Source organism: Euprymna scolopes, chromosome 3 (assembly GCF_053919585.1).
Source record: "Euprymna scolopes isolate OS-2025 chromosome 3, ASM5391958v1, whole genome shotgun sequence".
In the NCBI taxonomy this organism is placed as follows: Eukaryota; Metazoa; Mollusca; class Cephalopoda; order Sepiida; family Sepiolidae; genus Euprymna; species Euprymna scolopes.
This window is the reverse complement of record NC_136484.1, coordinates 138,667,537-138,688,292: the sequence shown is the minus strand read 5'-3', so window position 1 is coordinate 138,688,292 and position 20,756 is coordinate 138,667,537. Positions and strand designations below refer to the sequence as shown.

At 33.7% G+C, this 20,756-nt stretch overlaps 1 long non-coding RNA gene across 1 annotated transcript in view; it reads right to left on the bottom strand.

Moving 5' to 3' along the window:
- The window catches only part of LOC145259257 (uncharacterized), a 96,129-nt gene extending 94,071 nt beyond the window's left edge, over window positions 1–2,058 (bottom strand). The window contains exon 1 of the long non-coding RNA XR_013864145.1: window positions 1,398–2,058. This is a non-coding gene — a long non-coding RNA (uncharacterized LOC145259257). The remainder of the gene's footprint in view (window positions 1–1,397) is intronic.
- Window positions 2,059–20,756: the final 18,698 nt, after the last annotated feature.

Sequence of the window (20,756 nt, the reverse complement as noted above, 5' to 3'; positions counted from 1 at the left end):
GAGGACCCGGGAATCTTTATGTCGAACTTGAGAACCTGCACAAAATTTCGAACTGAATCCTTTATTTAATCAGCGGCGGTATATTGTCCTCATTCTGCCATAACTTGTTAACAATTTTATTTTTTTGTCATTTTGATGTATTGTCGCCTCGGCTCTGTGTCATTTGTATGCAGAGTAGGCGTGTCCTGTTTGGGAGAGATCAACGTATGCACAAAAAGCGTTGGACAACACCTGCGGCTTGAAATCTACCAACCTATGCAATCTGCAACTCCTCACTGAGATTGCCCTTTTCATGTGTGACATGGGAAGTTGCCAGCGGAGTAGATATCACAAAAGCTATAAGTGATGAACGCCCTCTCCTTCGGGGACGTGGGGCAGCGGTTCAACGACTAAAGTCAAAGGGAAGTTTCCTCAGCCATCTCGACCCCCTAATAACATCTCAGAAAGAGATGAGACTACATCTGTAAAGCAGACCACTAGAGAATGACCACTCTCCTATTGACATGGGAATCACCCTTCGGAGACTCTTTTTTCTCCGATCAGAAGCACGCTGGCTTCAGTGAAAAACACTCAACCGCACGAGAGCAGGAATGAGGCGATCAAAAGTTGCAATGACCAGATGCAGTTACAAAACTGAATCAACCATTTGTGAACATGAGGGAAGAGAATCATAAAATGCACCACTGTCTTGCGTGACCCTTACTGATCAACCGGTGAAATTTGAAAGATGTTGCAGAATAAAAAGAAGTTGGAAACTGTTGTATGACTGCATGCTTCAAAGACATGCAAAAGAAAAAAAATTGTCGAAAAAAAAAAACTCACTTAAAATTTATTATTAACCAACATATCACCTATGTATCAATGTTGTAAATACAACAACTAAGATGAGAACAATAATCCAAATAATCCAAATAATCCATATCATTAATCCTCATTAAAAAAAATCTCGAGGCACGACGAGTATCATGATTTTGTAAGTATTCTTTGTAATCAATTCTATATAATTATATTATAAATATTTTTGAAAATCATACCTTACTATTGCTTTTACGGATTTGTTAAAAAAAAAAAAAACCCCAAAAAAACAAAAAAACAAACAAACAAAAACAGACGTATACAAAATAAAGATCGTGCTATCGTCAGAAATTTTCGGCCAGTTTACGCGAAACACCGGAAGGTTCAGAAAAGTTGAGCCAATGAAATCACAGCAGTAAAAAAAGCGACCATACAAAATATCGTTAATAAAACATTTACTGATTTATTATTAAAAAATATTACTTATCCTGATTTGAACAACAAAAGCATACACAATCACAAGAAATAAAAAAATCAAATAAAATGCTCTTGCTTGCTGTCATTTGTTTATTATTCAAAAAATATTTTTTTATGAAACTTACCTTACAATGAATGTTTTTATTCTTGATTTGAATTTTGATTTTTTTCTTTCGTAAACTTGTCCAATAATTATTTACCGTATTTTATTATATAATATTATTTTCATTTTTCAATTAATTTTTCATTGAATTATCTTCGTAATAACAGAAATAATATATGTTTCGTTTAGAAAAAAAAAAAAAATGACCAGCGTTTGCGTGAAAAAAAAATCACAAAGCTTTCGTTCGACACTTCGGGCATTTTACGTAAGCTGGCCCCAAAATGTCGACGATAGCATGGTTCTTTTTCTACATAAGTACCAAAAATAAATATATAAATAAGAGTAAGAAAAAAAAATTCAGCGTGATTTTCATTCAAATTTCTCCTGGGAAGATCTGTTACTGTGTCAGCAAAGATTAGAGTTAAAAATCACTTTTATGCGCATGCGCTTGTTTTCATTCGTTGATGTAGAAAATGGAGTTGATAGTAATCTTTTTCGAGTGTATACGTTCTCACGTGGAAGGCTCATGTACGCATGTTCAGCTGTGCAGGTGTATGCAGTGTGCTTGTTTATGTAAATATGCACTTGGATGGCTGAGGCGCGTCGTGCGTCATTGATGACGTAGACAAACGTAAAACAGTAGACCAGTAGCTGCAACAAACATGAAACGTAATCAGAGCCAATCAAAGTTGCTTCTCACTGACTGACATCATTCCGATCAATATATACACGTTTATATCGTTGTCATTAACTACGTGCCTAACTACATCACATTATAAACCTCACAGACGCTTGGTTTTATGATCCTCAATCTAAGAATAGAATATGTTCTGCTTATGGTAATCGACCCAGACAAGGCACGCAGCCACTTGATTTAAGGAGTTAAAAAAAAGAAATACTATTTCAAGATAAGAAATCTTCCGACAATAAATATTAAACGGATAGATTTCGACCTAGAAACAGCAATTCTTCACCTTTTGTCAGAAACATTGCTTATGGAATGTGAGGACTAACGGAATAAAGAAAGCGAGAGTTATGAGGTTCTTGAAAGAAAACCTAACGTTCATTCTATCTATCTATCTATCTATCTATCTATTTCTCTCTCTCTCTCTCTCTCTCTCTCTCTCTCTCTATATATATATATATATATATATATATATATATATATATATATATATATATATATATATATATATATATATATATATATCAGATTGACAAGAAAGTTCTTGTGGTTTTTAACTTTAAATTCCAGATGAACACATCTCGGCTCAAACAAAAATTTATTGATGCGAAATAAACCATCATTGTACTGTGCATTCGGTAGTGGTTCTTGGGCTAAACGCTTCATTGATATTGCGATCTGTTTCAACAGATCTTCGGCCTAGCTTAAATTGAAATGAGAAAATTGTGCGAATTTGCTTTTTTCAATCTAGTATTTAACGTTCTAAAAAGAAGACATGATTGTTTTAAAACGATTGTAATTTAACCGATTAGACAGAGCGAAAAACGCTCTTTAAAATGATATATAGATATATAAAGTAAAAGTATTATAACGAAAACTTATTTGAAAATACAACATCTGAAATCAAAATTAAAACTTCCGCAAGAACTTTCTTCTCAACGTAATGTGTGTGTGTGTGTATGTGTGTGTGTGTGTGTGTGTGTGTGTGTGTTTGTGAACCAATTTTATATCTAAGGAGCTAACAGAAACAAAAGATAGTTATCACAAAGAAAGAGATGCCTATTTGGCTTTAGTTTTGAAAAGATCAAAGCTATAGGTAGGAGGAAAACAGTCTACAGGAAGATAGTTCCACAAGCTTTCGGTTCTTAGAAAGAAGCTACTGGAATAAGAAGTTGTGTTACGATGAAGTATCCAAATAGCAAATGATGGAAACGACTATACCACCGATCATTGTCAATAGATATTTGAGTTATTTTTTTATGGAAATCGCTCCAGACAAGGCATGAAACCACTTTCTAGCTAACAAAAACGAAAGGTGGTTATTGAAAACACATGGGATGCCTATTGTCTTGAAATGATCAAGGCTATAGGCAGCAGGAAAAGAGTTTCACAAATCTGCAGTTCTTGTAAAGAAGCTGCTGGTATAGGAAGCTGTATAATAATGAAGTATCAGAACAACAAATTGACGGAGACAACTAGACTCACGACTAGACTACACCAATGAATAGTATTTATAAAAAAGATTGAGACTAACAACATTACGTCTGTGAGAAATAGGCTACATAGAAGAATCAATGGTAGGCCTCGAATCAAATAACAAATACGCTTCTGAACCTTATCAAAACTCTGCAAATGAGACAGGGATTCACGGGTCCAAATAAGACAGCAGTATTCAAATCATGGCTTGTAGATAGAGAATAACCTCAGCTGCGATAAGAACTGACAACAAGCAGAAATAGCAATGGATTTAATATACGAACTCCAATAAAGATCTGACGAGAAGATTTGATAGTAGACCCTTTTTATTTAACTAAGAAATTGGTCGCTAATATTTATTTTTTTACACTACTTTTAGATTACGACGTTTTACTTGTTGTAGAGGAATGAATGAGTGGTGGATTAGAAATAGATGTACGAGACGAACGAGCATAGGAAAGCTACTCCTTTTCTTTGTTCGTTTGACTTACTCTACCCTCTTCTGTCCTTTTTTTTTTTTTTTCTTTCATGACTGTTTGTCGCGGGATTTTCACATCGAGATGCGATTCGGACGAATGCTAAAAAGCAAGTGGCTTTAATTGCTACCCTTTTTCTTTCTCCGTTTCATTGGCATTCGCTGTTTTTATCACCTCAAAAGCAAGTAATTTTTTACAGGAGCGTGTTGAATCAAAAGAAATCAGAGAGAAAAGTTCCACAGAAAACAAGAATTGCTCACCTTATAACCGATTTCATAAGATCAGTTTCGCGCCTTAATCACGACATTCGCCTCCCATATCCCACCCACTTCTTTTATTCGAAACCGTGGACATCCGTTCTTCAACAAACAGAAACACCGAAAGTTAAGATATATTTAATGCGTTATATTTATCAGGTGACATAGATTTTCAGGGTTTTTTTTTTCAATTTTCTTATCGTTTTGTTCAAGTTAGGGGTGGAGCATCCTGCCGGATGCCAGACATTCACCCTTAATCCCATATATCCCCACCAAGGGATCTTTTTAAAAATCTAACCGTTTTTTTCAAATGCAATTGTTTGAATCATTCGTGCACTTGGTTTACCGAGTATGTTTGCCAGGCATTTAAAATTCTTTTTTATGAGTCTGGTCGTATCTATAATTACCCGTAATAGCATTGTAACTGTTATAACAATCAATGCAATTAAACTATTGTTACTCTGAAAACTGCGAACAATTTTTCGAGTTTTTATAATATCATAATTATTCTTAATAACTCTAGAGTTGTTTGGCAAGTGCTCTAATATTGATCATTTCTTAAAATGAAGGTTAAGTAGGTTATGATGGTTAGAAATTATAATGATGTCATTGTTAATGATTTGATACGAAGGTTGTTCTGAAAATAATGAATACTCTTTTTTAACTTTAAGAAATTGAAGAGCTACGAAGGTGAAAGCAGTACCATTAAAATAAGCAACCTATCGTGCTTCAGAATTTATTTTTCTTCATAGTCACCACCACTCTCAATACACTTTTGCCAACGATGGGGTGGTGGTTGTGTATAGGTGTCCGGAGCGCGCTTTGTCACTCACAATTCTGTCGCCATTTTGAAATCGGCGAACCCATCTCCGAACTGTGCTGACATCAACTGCATTAGCTTTATAAATGTTCAACAGGCACCAGTGAATGTTGATCGACTCATTTTTTTTTTATTTTGCATGGAGAAATTCAATGATGCATCTCTGCTTCAGACGAACGCCCATGACAGGTGTTGCTTTCTTAGAGTCTCACGCTGTCAATGCTTTTAGAAATTTTATAGTTGTATTTTTCATTAGTCATGTATTGCTACCGTGCATTCTATGGACATTCAGTTTGAGAAGGATGTCACTTTTCATGACTGAGAACAGAACTTGCTTACAATCGAGGTAAATTATTTCTTAACTCTTTTTACAAATTTCTTTTTTGCTGATTGCCTCGCTCGAGAAGGATTTCACTTTCGCTGACAGGAAACATAACAGATTATATTTACGCTCGAGGTAAATTAACTATTTATGCAGGTACGAGGGAATGTCGACTGCTTAATTCATGGTTATTTTTGAAGAGCAAGAGTATGCCTTCAGAAGCGCTGGCTTTCAACCGCCCCTCCGAATTTATGCCGCATTTCCATATGGTGATATAAATAGGTCCACACAAGTTAGCGCCCAACACGAACGACCCGTAGTTACCCTGGCTTCCCTTAACTTTCTTCTATCGGGGTGGGATATTGTCCGACTCATTTTTAATTGAACCATCCCACGCATTACATTCGCTCTTTGAGTAGGAATTGGTTTATTATCGATCCTGAGGCGCAGGTAGCAGGGTAAGGAATGCCGACTGTTCAATTCATAGCTATTTTTATAGACCTAGTTGTCCTCTCCCCTATGTTTTTTTTTGGCATTGCATCATATCTTCCACTGGCAATAAATGGATTAAATTAAGTTCAATCCAGAATTTCATAAAATTCGTATACGTTTTATTACGTTTTCCATAAACACGATTTCATTTCTGGATAGTTTTGCTTTATAATTTAGTGTCTCCGCTCCGTCGTCATAGAAACTTGTATTCACTAGTTCTGACTTTCTGAACTATATATACAGTGACGCTGAAAGATGACGTAATGTGTAATGGCGGATATGATAATATACGAACCAACCATCAGTTTTATTGAATTCTCTATTTTATTTCTACGGACACCGATTAGTATGTGAATCCAAGAACTTTTCGACAATCTTTATGTTTAATTGCAAAATTCTTTATTAACTCACCGTTGTTCGGCAAACGTTTTAATTTCATTTTTGTTTCGCCTTTACTTTCTTTCTTTCTTTCTTTTTTTATCATACTGCTTTTTTTTTACCAATCTGTTATTTTCTTAAATAGGATTTTGAAAGTTAAAATTTAATTATTTATGTATTATTGAGTCATTAAATTATGATTTGAACCAATTAATTTCTTTTTTTTATTATGGTTATTTAAATCTCTATTTATAGCTGGGTCATTATTTTATTATTTAAACCAAACTGTTATAAAACTATAACTTATTTTGTTAAAGTCATGTTGTTTTGATTTTTATTCATAAAAATTATTGCCTTTAAATAACTTATAAAAATTTAAATGATTTCATGGGAACTTGATTAAAAGATGTAAAGCTATAAATTACTTTCTGTTCGACAGTTTAAATGCAATGTAGTTCATTTTTTGAAACAATTAATAAATTAAAAAATAGTTCTCATTCTGTTAATCATAACTGAGTGGAAGTGTTAATTTATGTTATGAAATTTTCTGTATATTAATAGGATAACGTGTGTGTTATTTATTTTGTGTGTCACGCTTACATCTTAGTAACTGTTGTTTAATTGTTATAGAATTCCATTTCTTGTAAAAACTAATTTTACCAAGAATTCTTCATAAGTTTTGGTTTCGATTTTGGTTTCGATTGTAGCTGATAACACTTTAGTTATCCAGTTTTTTTTATAAATAATTTTACCAAGAATTCTTTATAAGTTTTGGTTTCGGTTTCGATTATAGGCTGATGGCATTCGAGCAATCTATTATTTTATAAATAATTTTATCAAGAATTCTTCATAAGTTTTTATTTCGGTTCGATTATAGCTGAAGGAACTTAGATTATATATATATATATATATATATATATATATATATATATATATATATATATATATATATATATATATATAAGCTTTGGTTCAAGCTGATGCACTCAAGTCATAGGCATATATTTTTTTATTTTTAAAACTTTATAATATATAAAAATCGATAGAAAATTAACAATAATAATATATACGAAATCTGCAAGAATAAAATATTATATTTAAGCGTACTTTACGACCGGGTTACGCCGAGCTATGTCGGGCGTCCCGGCTAACTTAGATAAATACTTTTGCAGTTTTAATAAAAGAGCTACAATAATATCAGAGCGTCTCTATTTACGCTGAACATCTACAGAATGCCAACATCAATATATTAAATATGAATGAGCTCTCTGTGGAATTTCCACAGGTCCCGCTAGTGTTTATTATTTAAAAATAACACGGATTAAGACTACTAATCCGATCATGTCTGACGAAACGAGAACATTTTACATTGTGAATTAAAGGGTTCAATTCGAAATTTCTTACATGTACATGAGTTTGTAATAAAGCGTCCCAAGTTGAACTAGAAGATTCCCAACTTTAAAAAAAATCACTATAAGAAGGCTGGAGGTTACATCGGCTAAAGCGTTGATGAGAGTAGTATAATTGTTCAAATTATCAAAGTCCATCTTAAAAATTCTTAAACGTGAAAAGCAAAAACAATTGGGAAAAATAATAAGCATTAAATAAAAAGAAAGTAACTTCAATTTTATTAAAACTTCATAATCAATTCATGACTGCCATCAACTAACGAGAATTACGCTTGAATATATTATGCAAAGGAAAAGGTAGTACGTTATGTTTGTAGTAGATTAGCATCATTAACAAACATCACTGTTAATAGGACAGTCATTGCCATTCTATATTCTTTTGGGGCACCTGCACCTGACATAAAAGCGTTCTACAAATGCACACACAATATAGATACATGTGAACGCATGTATGTTTTAATAATGCATTGATATATAGTGATTTATAGTTATATGTATAGTTATATACTGATGTATAGTTCTATGCATAATCATATAGCGATGTAGATTTGTATAGCTGTATGGTTATATAATAGTTAGGGCTATTAAAAGAGAATATTTTTTCATTATTTTGACTCTCGAGTATATATCAGTTAATATCCTATATGTTTTTAGATACAGTGATGTGATAATTTTTAGATAGAGTGATCTGATAATTAACCGTGTTTGTGTCAGGTATATACTCGAGAGTCAAAACAATGATGAATATTCTCTTGTCATAGCCCTAATAATAATAATAATAATAATAATAATAATAATAATATATATATATATATATATAGATAGATAGATATATAGATAGATAGATAGATAGATAGATAGATAGATGCATGTAGTTATATAATGGTATATACTTTATAAGAGGATTTCTACTAATAAGTAAGCACTTATCAGGACAAAAAGTCATCAAAGGATAAGGATTAATAAGATGAATCGATCGCTAATTGAATGAAGGTTATTATATAGAGATCGAAAAATGATGAATGTAATGAACAAAATTTGATTATTTTTAAAGAGCGTTTATGACAAGTACTTGTTGACATTTCATTAAAAAATGATCACGTTATAATCTGCATTCATGGAAAGGTTCAGAATAGAAGCGAATTAAGACATAGGAAAAAGGGCTCCGTATCCACTCGGATAAAGGGAGTGACGATGGCTACGTGATTAACGACACGGGCTGAAAATCTGGGTGTTCCAAGTTCGAGTCCAATTAGTTCCATACTTGATCTTGTGTCTAAGAAGATAAATAATATAAATAATCATAAAATGTTTCTACTATAACACTATTTGAGAGGTGAAGAACGTTTCATTATTGTTTATTATTGTTACGTATGTATTAATGTTTATACAGTCGACTGCTTAACGCTCAGATATTAAAAAAGAAATACTTTGTATCTGAATGAAACCATGTATTTCTGTCATGTTCTATGAATAAATAATATAAATAATCATAAAATGTTTCTACTATAACACTATTTGAGAGGTGTAACGAGTAAAATCTTTGTTTTGATATCATATCTTTGTTCATTACGAAAAGTAGCAAATATATGTTTCCTCCTGTTTCATATTCTTGGTAGCATGGGAGAATGGTATCATCATGAACGGAACATCCTGCAGCCATTCCCCACACAAAAGGAGGAGATAATACATAGGAGGGTGGTATCATGACATTAAAAACGATACTGCACTATCATCCTCAATAAAAAGAGGGGAAAACGCCTAGGAGGACGGTATAATGAGAACCGAACTGATCCCCTCTAACAAAGATGAGGAGGAAACGCCTGGGAGGATAGTAAAATGTCAATAGAATAGATAATAGCGCACGACTCTGAATCCAGTATTAAAAGATTGTGCCTGCAATAATAAAAATATTTCGGCTCCAGACAGATACCAAATGTCCAATAGTAATAGATGTAGTGTATTTGTGTTTAGTTATCAATAATTTCGTTTCTACTTTTATTTAGATGAAAAAAAAAACGGAACTATACTTCTTTTAATTTCAATAGTTCTTTTGTTTGTTTATTTTTGTTGTTTTTCTATATTAAATGTCCATTTAGATGTAGAGATATTAAAAGACACAAAGAAACTATATTTTCTAAAGATTTCGACGAGCACCTGCATATTGCGTACCCAGTTCCGCACACGCACATACACCGGCAGATCGATAAGAACAAGTGTGTACACAAATAGCAGTAACTGTATAGATCTAGAAATAACTTTTGTCTTTAGATTTGGCGTTGCTAAGATGTTAGCAAGAAAACGTGTTCATACACGTGTATATCTTTTTTTTTAACGTACGTGTATACACAATTGTGGATGCATATCACTTTCACCGTTATTTTACTTGCGATTATTACAAGGGGATGGAACTGAGTGATGTCTTCTTTTCTTGATACTTGTAATAAATGTGTGTCCAGAAGATTTCAGTACTTACGGAATCAGTCCCGAGTATTGACGAAGAATCCAAACATAAAAAAGAATAGAGAACAATGTGTTTTTTATTTATTTATTATTACATTGTTTTTTATTTTGCCCAGAATGTATTTAACGAAAACTATTTTTCATCGTTGCCTATGATATACATACATACATGCATACATATATATATATATATATATATATATATATATATATATATATATATATATATATAGAGAGAGAGAGAGAGAGAGAGAGAGAGAGAGAAAGAGAGAGAGAGAATGAAGGAGAGAGATGTATTGTCATATATCGCGATGTGGAGTTGTATGTAGTTATATAGTAATATATACTTTATAGGGGATTTTTACTAATAAGTAGGCACTTGTCAGGATAAAAGTAATTCCATGATAAGGATTAATAAGTTGAATCAATTTCTAATTGAATGATGAAGACGATTATGTAAATGATTGAAAATGATGAATGTAATGAAAAATAAAATTGATTATTTATTTATTTATTTATTTATTTGCAGACTGTTATCCTCATCTTCATAGTTGTTGTTTCACTACTTTCCAGCCAACTCATCCTCGGGCCTTCTTCATGTAATTAACCATGACGGGATATGAATGCTGAGTATTATAACTGTAAAATGCACAAATTACTCATTTCAAATAATAATATATAAAATTTAATTACTTATAAAAAAGAGTTTTTAAACGTTTAATTAAAATTAATACCAATTAACATTTCCCCTTCGGGTTAAGCATAGGCTTAATAATGCTCCTCAAATTAGTAACCGAATTAACTTTATTATTTTTGCTCGATTAGAGAAGTTTTTCCAACTCTATTTATTTTTTGAGGCGTGTAGCCCCTCTCCCTCCCCCCCCCCAAAAAAAATTAAAACCTAGTCTTAACCCTAACCTTAATCTGACTTTGTTTTGCATTTATGCAATGTCGCCTGACGATTTACATCTTCAAAATTCGTATCTTCTAACTATCGTCTGCCGGACCCAATCAAACATGTAATCGTAACTTTTTATTCGTATGGTCTGTCTTCAGACTCTTGGAATCTTCGTCAATACTCAGGACTGACTCTGTGAATACGGAACACTGAATCTCCTTCCATTACAAGAACGCTTTTCTTTTCTTCTTTTCTCTTTTACTTCCGCACGAATGTATAAATGCGTGCGTTGGTTGTATTAAATATGGCGGGAGAACATATACAAAAATATACGAACCTCATTTTTAGAAAATAATCTTTTACATCTTAATATAAAATAGAAATATCGACGTAGTGCATATTTTGAATTAATTTGGTATCAAGTTGTGATTGCAATAATTCGACCTTCATTTTTCTCTAGTCATTTGCAACTCCAAAATTTGGACTTTTTGGGCTCAGTCTTAGTGTATTAAACTGAAAGTATATCTGCTCAAAGCAACAACGAATACGTTATTTTTACTCCAGTTGTTTCTGATACAGGAGGAAATAGGGTAAAATTAGCTGCAAAGTTCTTGGTAGAGAATTTGGCTTTGTCTGATACTGACGAGATTACCTCAGGTCCATTGATGATAGTTCGGATATATATATATATATATATATATATATATATATATATATATATATATATATATATATATATATATATATACCCTATTTCATCCTGTATCAGAAACACTCTATGCGACATACAAATATCTGTGCATGATGTTGCCAAGCTGATCAGAAACGTTGATTCCAGTAAAGCAACTGGCCCTGACGGCATTCCTATTATAGTGCTAAAAGAGCTTCAACCAAAATTAGCTTCCATACTTACAAAGCTGTTTAAGCGTTATCTTAAGAAGAATTGCTTTCCAACACTCTGGAAAATCTCACCAGTGTGCCCTATATTTAAGAATTCAGGTGATCGGCCATCTCCCTCTCAATAGAGACCTATGTCTTCTGAGCGTCATGAGTAAGTTGCTGGAATCTGTATTAAATCAACCACCTCAGTAAAAATAAACTTTTTTGTGACATACAATATAGTTTCCGTTCTGCTAGATACACAGCAGATGTGCTTACGGTTATATCTCATAGGATTTCTATTTCTAGGACATATCAGACATATCAAAAGCCTTTGATAGAGTATTGTATAAAGGTCTACCTCACAAGGTCTCCAGTTACGGTATGGCTGGAAATGTCTTCTCAATTATTATATCATTTCTCTCTGATAGGTTCATAAGAGTAGTGGTTGATAGGCAGAAATCAGAAACTAATAGTATTAATGCTGGAGTCCCTCAGGGGTTAATCCTGGGTTCAACTCTCTTCCTAATCTACATCAATAATCTTCCAAATCATATCCTTAGATCATTCGTACACATTTAAACTGACGACACTACCATCTATGGCAGTACATCAAAGGCCGTAAACGACCAAGTTCTCTCAGATTCTCTCTCCTCTGATCTTAAGCACGTGGTACAATGGGGAAAGAGGTGGCTGATTACTTTTAATGCATCTAAAACCAAGCTTCTGTCTTTACATCATCAACGTTCTGATCCCCATCTCCATGTTTTGACAAGCACCTGGGCTTGACCATTACTCCTGATCTGAAATGGAACATGTACATCAAATCTGTTGCCAAGGTCGCTGGTAAAATGGTGGGATTCTTCTATCGATCCAGTAGATATCTCACTGCTGATGCAATTTTCTACCTGTATAAGAGCCAAGAACGTTTTAAGGATGGAGTACTGTTGTTACATCTGGGCAGGAGCTGCTAGAAAGACCTTATCCTGCCCTGACATAGTTCAAAATAGACTTCGTAGCCTAGTGGGGGATGCCCTTTTCTCTTCCCTGCAAGCACTTCTCACAGAAGAGACGTTGAGAGCCTGTCTTTGTTTTATCATTATTTTCATGGTAAGTGCTCGTCTGAGCTCCAATCTATGATCCCCACTCACCAAACTTTCACGAGAAATACTCATCTAGCAGAAACCACTATCAATAATTTCCCACTCTTTATCTGTGCCTAAACCCAAACGTAGATTCCATGAACAAAGTTTCTTTCTTAGAACTGCACACCTGTAGAACTCTCTTCCATGTGCCTGCTTTCCGGCTGACTATAATATGGTAGTCTTCAAGTCCAACGTAAACAAGTTCTGGATTAGCCGTTCCCCTTAATCCAATTTACCAAATTTCCACTAACAATTACTACGACACGGTCCCGTTGACCTCAGCATGCTTATTAACCCTTATCTTCGAGTGGCCTCTGTGCCTTGATAAGTAGCGAACCCTTTGTAATATATAGTACTGATTTCAAAAGATTTATAAAAAAAACTTGGACGCCATTAGCTAAAATCGAAACGAAAACATTTAACGCTCCAGCCGAAAGATTTAAAATTAAATCACTTAGATTTAAGATTAAACCACTTAAGTTATGAATAAATTTGCGCATGCGCAAAAGTAATAGAAATATGCTAAAAAGAAAAAAATATATTTTATTCGCTAATACGTTTCCACAACCTTTAAACATCATATAAAAGAAGGAAATTAGAACAAATAATAAAAATTTAACATTTTAGAGTGGGGAATCACTTTCGTATATAAATTTAACGTAAAATGAGCACCTACTTCCTGGCCACGTAGTGTTAAACGAGATATGTAATCGTTAGCATTTTTTAAAGGTTTGGTAGCGGAGGAGAAAAGGCTAAAGAGGGAACGGGGTAGAGTTTGAATTAAACATTTTATTTAATCCATAATGGTAGATTGCTCTTATCTCATCAGCTATGACAGGGTAGATGGTTACACTAGCCAAAACTTTATGAATATTAGAATCAATATGGGAACAGCAGTCCGTATAATGCACATCATTTATCCTTATCTTAAAATTTCTGAAACATATTCGTAAGTTGTTTATGAAAGCTGCAATGTTTAAGGGACTTCGTTATAATTTTGCTAATAAAGTTATTTATGCTGTTGTAAATGAACACATCTATCTATAGAACTCTATAAAACTCTAAAAATAATTGAACGAAAGATGTATGAAATTATATCGAGATGTATAAAGATTTAAAATTTGTGTCCATCCTACTGTTGAATATCAACGAATACATGCATGCAGTGCGTGTATCCCTTATAAAGGGACAGGACGTCAAATTTCTGAACTGTAAACATCAGCAGCAAATACAGCGTCAAATATTTTCGAATGCTTTTCCCGCGCAACAACTATTACTGTTACCATTCTTGCGTCGACTGCTTCTACCATTCTTTTAGAGTGGTACTTTGACTTCTGTTTTAAAGAGGACATCTGTGTCTACCTTAAAAGCTATGGCGTAATCGAAGTAGGCGTTCGATTGGTTACCGATGACGGAATCGGGGTGTTGTAATGTCGGTAGGTGGAGTGTGGTGGGGAATATCACAAATCATTATACGACCGGCGCGGAGGCTGGGGCAACCCCGGAATCGATGCCAACTCGTCTGCGGGCAGGATGGTTGGTTGGTTCGAGAAGTGAATAGAATTCAATGAATGAAGAAATGCGAACACGTTTTCGAATACGCGAACAATGTAAAAAAAAATATAGAGAGAGGCAGCAGATGAAAGATGCAAAAATAAATAAATCAGTAGAAGAGACTCCGAAAAAGAATATTGCTATTTAATGAAGAAGAAGTGTATATATATATATATACTTCTTCATTAAGACAGCGTAGGAGAAAGAGGACGGTCACAGTTGTCTCACAGGTGCCCTCTTAGGGTAACGTGCACGCGTGTCACACGAGTGAACATGTGGGTAAACGTTAATGGTTGTAGTCGGAGAACAACGTGAGAAAATAATTCTGTATAGGCTGCAGATAGTTTATGTTGTTTTTGTTATGTATTACTAGATGAGAACTTATTTTCATTTGAATTCCATTTAGTATTTTGCATGTAAAATTGAGAAAAAGCATGCTTCGTTTTTAGATAAACACAACAGCAGATAAAATTTGGTCAGCATTTTGTTTTGCTTCGGCTTATTCAGATAACTTTGACACATTTCAAGCAAACTTTTTTCTTGCGTTCTTTTCTGGTCGCGATCTTTAACGTTTACTCACATATGTATCTAGAAGAATAGAGAATGAGAAGGAAAACGTTAGTGCACAGACTTTTTTTACCTCCTCCCTAGGAGTGGTTATGAGCAAGGCCAGGTACGGTTTTGATAAGCCAACACGCCAGGATTAGCACATTCTGCCATGCACAAATGACTAAGCAGCCATGTCAGAATTCACATACTCACACATACACGTACTCACACATTCACATACTTACATATACATACAAAACGGACTTACTTATCATTTATTAGAACATAGTTCTATTAAATAACATTTCTTAGAAAAAAAAAAAGAAACGCACAAATATGACCTAAATCAATGTACTACTTAGAAAGAATAAAGAGAAAAAGAAGTAAAATTGGAAAACCAATTTTGACATTAGCGCTCTGGACTACTTTTGAAAATTTAATGTGGTGGGGGAAATTCACTAAAGAAACTTTTTGAAAATTTCTTGAAATAATTATCAAGAGGAAATGTATGTTTTCAAAAAGCTAGAAACAATTGTATGAAAAAAAGTTTTGTTTTTTTTTGATAAATTACAAACATTTATTAAATTATTATATTATATTTTGAGCTCTAGTAACTTATACACTATTGAGCTATTAACGTAACTTATGCATGAATTTAAAGATTTAAATAAATTACGTATATATATAATTATAATTCCTTAGCTCTTGTATTCCTGCTATCGAGCACTTTAACGTTGTTTCACTAATATAAATTATTTTATTTAAATACTGTACAATAATATGTCTATTAAATAAGACTTGCGATTTACTCTTCATTTAAAAAAAATTCCAAAACGGTTAACTTACTAATACGTAATAACCAAGCATACGATAATAATTTGCTAAAAGCTAGAAATGCCGTATATTTCTTGAAATGTCCAATAAGAGAATAAATCTCCAATAACAATACATATCTCGACGTGACTAGAACTAGTACTCCTCGATGGCTTACATGTGACCTTCCTCTCCTTGACATCTCCACTTACCAACATCTAGTAGCACATGACAACTTAAAAAGATTCCAGAAACGTTAATGAAAAACACTGTGTTCAAAATTGCAACCTGCGCCTCTCTGTCTTCGAATCCTTACTCATTTGAGCAAATTCACCATCAGTTAAGCCCAATGCTAAAGAGGAGGTATACTTAAATGCTTTTGAAACGGTTTTAATCAAATGTCTTGATAAATTCAACAATTTTAATTTATCATATATCACGTGCCTGACGAAAATTCATGAGAGTCGAAACAGTTGCAGATATGGCGAGAACAGAATATTAGATTATTGGCCTGCCAACTCAAAACAAAATTCAGAGAAGAGACAAACAAGAATTATCACTTATTTTATAAAATATTAAGCAATGAATACACACACACACACACACACACACACACACACACACACACACACACATATACATATATATATATAATTATATATATATGGTGGAACGATAAAAATGTCGCCCTAAAGAAAACGACGCTACAGCTTTATTTCAAAACTTTTATTGAAAAAAATCAATTCAGATAATTTGATTATGTAGTAGAGCTAACATCTATTTAATGTAACCGCTTTCAGCCTCAATCGCCACCTCGATACGAATCAGGAACTGGGAACATTTCTTTTTCACAAGCACCGGCGGGAGTTCGGCGAATATTCGGCGATCAGGTCATGTTGGTGATGTTCTCGACGTATGGCCAAACAAAGTAGTCCAGCAGGTTCAGGTCAGGGGAGGAGGGAAGTAAGTGTGAGAAGGGTACAAAGTCGTAGCATTCTTTCTGAAGCCAAGCCTGGGTCTCTTTTGACTTGTGGGCCGGCGCCGAGTTCTGCAGCCACACCCAGGGTTTGCCAGTGGCCACCTGATTGCACCAGGGGATCACCACACTCTTCAGCACATCCAGGTAAACTTTAGTGTTGATTTTCAAGCCGACTTCGAAGATGTAAGGTGCATGATGTGGCCCTCACTTGAAACCACACCCAAAGCCATAATCGTGGACGGAAACTTTGTTTTCATCACTTTGTGCACGTCCCTGTTATTGGTGACAATCAAGCGATGCATTTTGAGGGTGCTGGCAATGATCCTGTTGTCATAACTAGGATCGCTCGTTGAACATTGTGTCATTTTCAGACATAATAGAAGGCCCCTCTCGCTCTAAGGATTTGTACACACCTGGTCAACTAGTAGATGGTCTGCAACAAAAAACAAAAAAACGGTTTTTATCAAACGAAAATGGAATCATGTCGTCTTTTCTAGGCCGACAATTTTATCGTGTAACCTTGTATATATATATATATATATATATATATATATATATATATATATATATATATATATATATATAGTGTAAGATAGGTTTTGTATCGGAATGTGAAAGAAGGAAAGGACGATGTTTATCAAAGTTAACACCTTACACAGCCTAACGTCACAAGTGCATTTCAAAAGTTTTATTGCCATACAAACCGGAAAACACAACATATCAAATCAACAGTACGTTCTTTGGTATGACAGAGGCGCGTTCGAAATGAATGTTTCTGTTTGAAGCACAATTGAAGCATGATACTTGACTTTTGCACTTTAAACTTTAATTCAAGCCATTATATATAAATAAGATTTTATAAAATCAACAGTAATTTCTCTACAGTGCAATGTAGACTACAATATATTGCAGATTAAGAAATTGCGGGGGGTATGGGAGGCTTTCTCCTGATGCACTGCAGTGGGTCCCCAGGTAGAGGAGGCAGTCAATCGATTTGATTGAAAAAAGGGCAATTCCGCCGATTTCGAGGACAATAAAAATATGAAAGCGTGAAACATTAATCATCATTCAATCCCGGGCCTCCCTGATATAAATTATCCCTGATATAAATTATCCCTGATATAAATTATCTCAGATATAAATTCTTATACATTTTTTAAATTCTTTTGGAATTTAATATTTTAAAGCGTTTCACTGTCCCGTATTTTGATGACTGATGGAAGATGGAAGTAAAGGTTGTATTCCTAGCCCACGGTCCGGATTTCCCATTCCTCCTGAAACCGTCAGTATCAATATCTAATCGAATTTCCATCGTATAGTAGCATATATAATAAGTGTGTGATGCTGTTACAAACGAAATTAAACAATCTACCTTTATTGCTGTAAAAAAAGAACATGATATATGAAAACACCCGTTCTGAAACTAGTATAAGCAGTATCTGTATAACATTATTTTTTAAATTTTATTGTTTGATTGAGGATGCATTTTCAGGAACATATTACGCAAATGGTAAAAATATACAATAAAAAGTGACGACGGTGTTTACCGTGTTGCCTAAAATACGTATCCCATAATTCATAATGATAAGTTCATATGTTTAGAAGTTTAGCCCGGACATAGATATTATTGATGTATGCGCACGTTATACACCTAATCGGTTACATTTTACGACAGTTAAATTTTACGTGAGTTAATTTTACGACAGTTAAATTTTACGTCAGTTAATTTTACGACAGTTAATTTTACGTCAGTTAATTTTACGACATTATAACACAAATTTTGATGTACAGCAAAGTGTAATTCTCTTTCTCCCCCCTCTCTCCCTATATAATATATATATTTTTGAGGTAATTGCTGTATAGTTACACTAAAGTACTGTGGTATAGCGAAACAGTCGGTGACAGTCGATGGTATGTATTTCAGTGCCATGACAGAATTCAAGAAGAGGTTAATCTGGTCGATATAAAAAAATAAACTTGACATTTTAAGGCATTATTTGGGAGGGTTGATCGATAAAGAATCATTGCCAAATATGGATAGGAAGAACAAATATAAATAAATCAATAAAAATAAAAATGAGATTATATAAAGAGAAAAATCTTGTTACATAGATGGAGTAGGTATATATGGAGTAGGTATATATATATATATATATATATATATATATATATATATATATATATATATATATATATATATATATATATATACACACACACACACACACACACAAAAGTCAGTGGCCTGGAGAAATTGGAGAAGGAAACACGATCGCATTTCTGTATCCATTAACATATTAACATTTCTATGTTCCTAACCCTCTCTCTGTATATACATCGTCTCTCTCTGTCTCTTTCTCTCTCTCTCTCTCTCTCTCTCTCTCTCTCTCTCTCTCTCTACTCTATATATAAGTATAGTTTGCCTATATTTGCACTCGCTAGTTAGCTGAATATATTTATAAAATATTCATATAAAATCAAAGAATTATATCAGGTACGAAACAGAAAAACAGAAAAATAGTAAAATAAATAGAAATTGCAGAAATAAAAAAAAAATAATAATAAAAACAAAATAATAAAAAACAAGAGCTACCGTTTTATTATTCATTTAATAATGTTTCGAGGCAAACATTTTTATTATGCAGAAGGGGTATTTAATATAATCATTTTTATGTATGTTTTGTTTTTATTTTTGATAGATAATGTTTAGCAAACCAACATTTTTTTTTAAAAACAAATTGTTTTTTTTTTGGAGGGGGGGCGGTCATTCAAAGATTTGTTTAAATTTTCAAAGAAACGTTGTAAGTAAACAAAAAAGTTTTATTGCTAATTTAATTTTTTATTAAAAGAATTTTAGGAAAAGATTTGTGCACCTCCAACCAAATCTGTCCCTTATGGAGCATCTGTTTGCAATTATACATCTAACACTACATATAAATTCCTATATAACAAACCTCATTATGATCTTAGGATTAAGAGTAAGTGGAGCTATCAAAAGCAGCGTTTTTATCCGTTGCACTCATACGAACAATTCTATTATGAATTTGGGGAGCTTTAAACTTAATCCCACGTAAATGTCGTGACGTTAATTAGCAATAAGTTTCAAGTAACAATTAGCAATAAGTTTCAAGTAACAATTAGCAATAAGTTTCAAGTAACAATTTTCTGGTGTAAGGTTTAAAGGAAACCAGCACGTTGCAATCTCCGCTGCAAAGGAGACAAAGAATAGAAAAGAAGGTGAACTTGCTTTTTCTTTGTAATAACGACATTTATTTCCTCATTCTCTTGTGACTGCTGTGGCGTCACTTACGGGATTGTCTTCTCGAGCGTCGTTCACGTCTCTCACGTAATCTCGAATGTTCTCCTCGTCTCTAACGTGATCTCCTTTTTAAAGTCTTTATTTTTCCCTACTGGTGACGTCATTTCGTATGTATTTCTCTATGCACGTCCGCGCTATGTTCCACTGGGAGATGAAGTTTTAATCCCTACTACACGTGATAATAATCAAGAATAAAATAATAACACTTCTACTCGGTCACGATTGACGAAACGAAGAAAATCTGCTGCTTGTGGATTAAGGAAAGAGGTTAATTTCGAAATTCCGTGTAGGTAGGTCGGTAGTACTTGGTGACCAGTAGTCTGAGATGTCGGAAATTTTTCTGTCTCTATGTCTGTCCTTGTGACCATGTCACTAGTAAGGGTGCTGGAAGTAAACGTTTTGTCTGGGCTGACGTTATCCGCCTGATAGTCAGGGACCCGAACCTTGGATTAACCACTAAGGAGGCT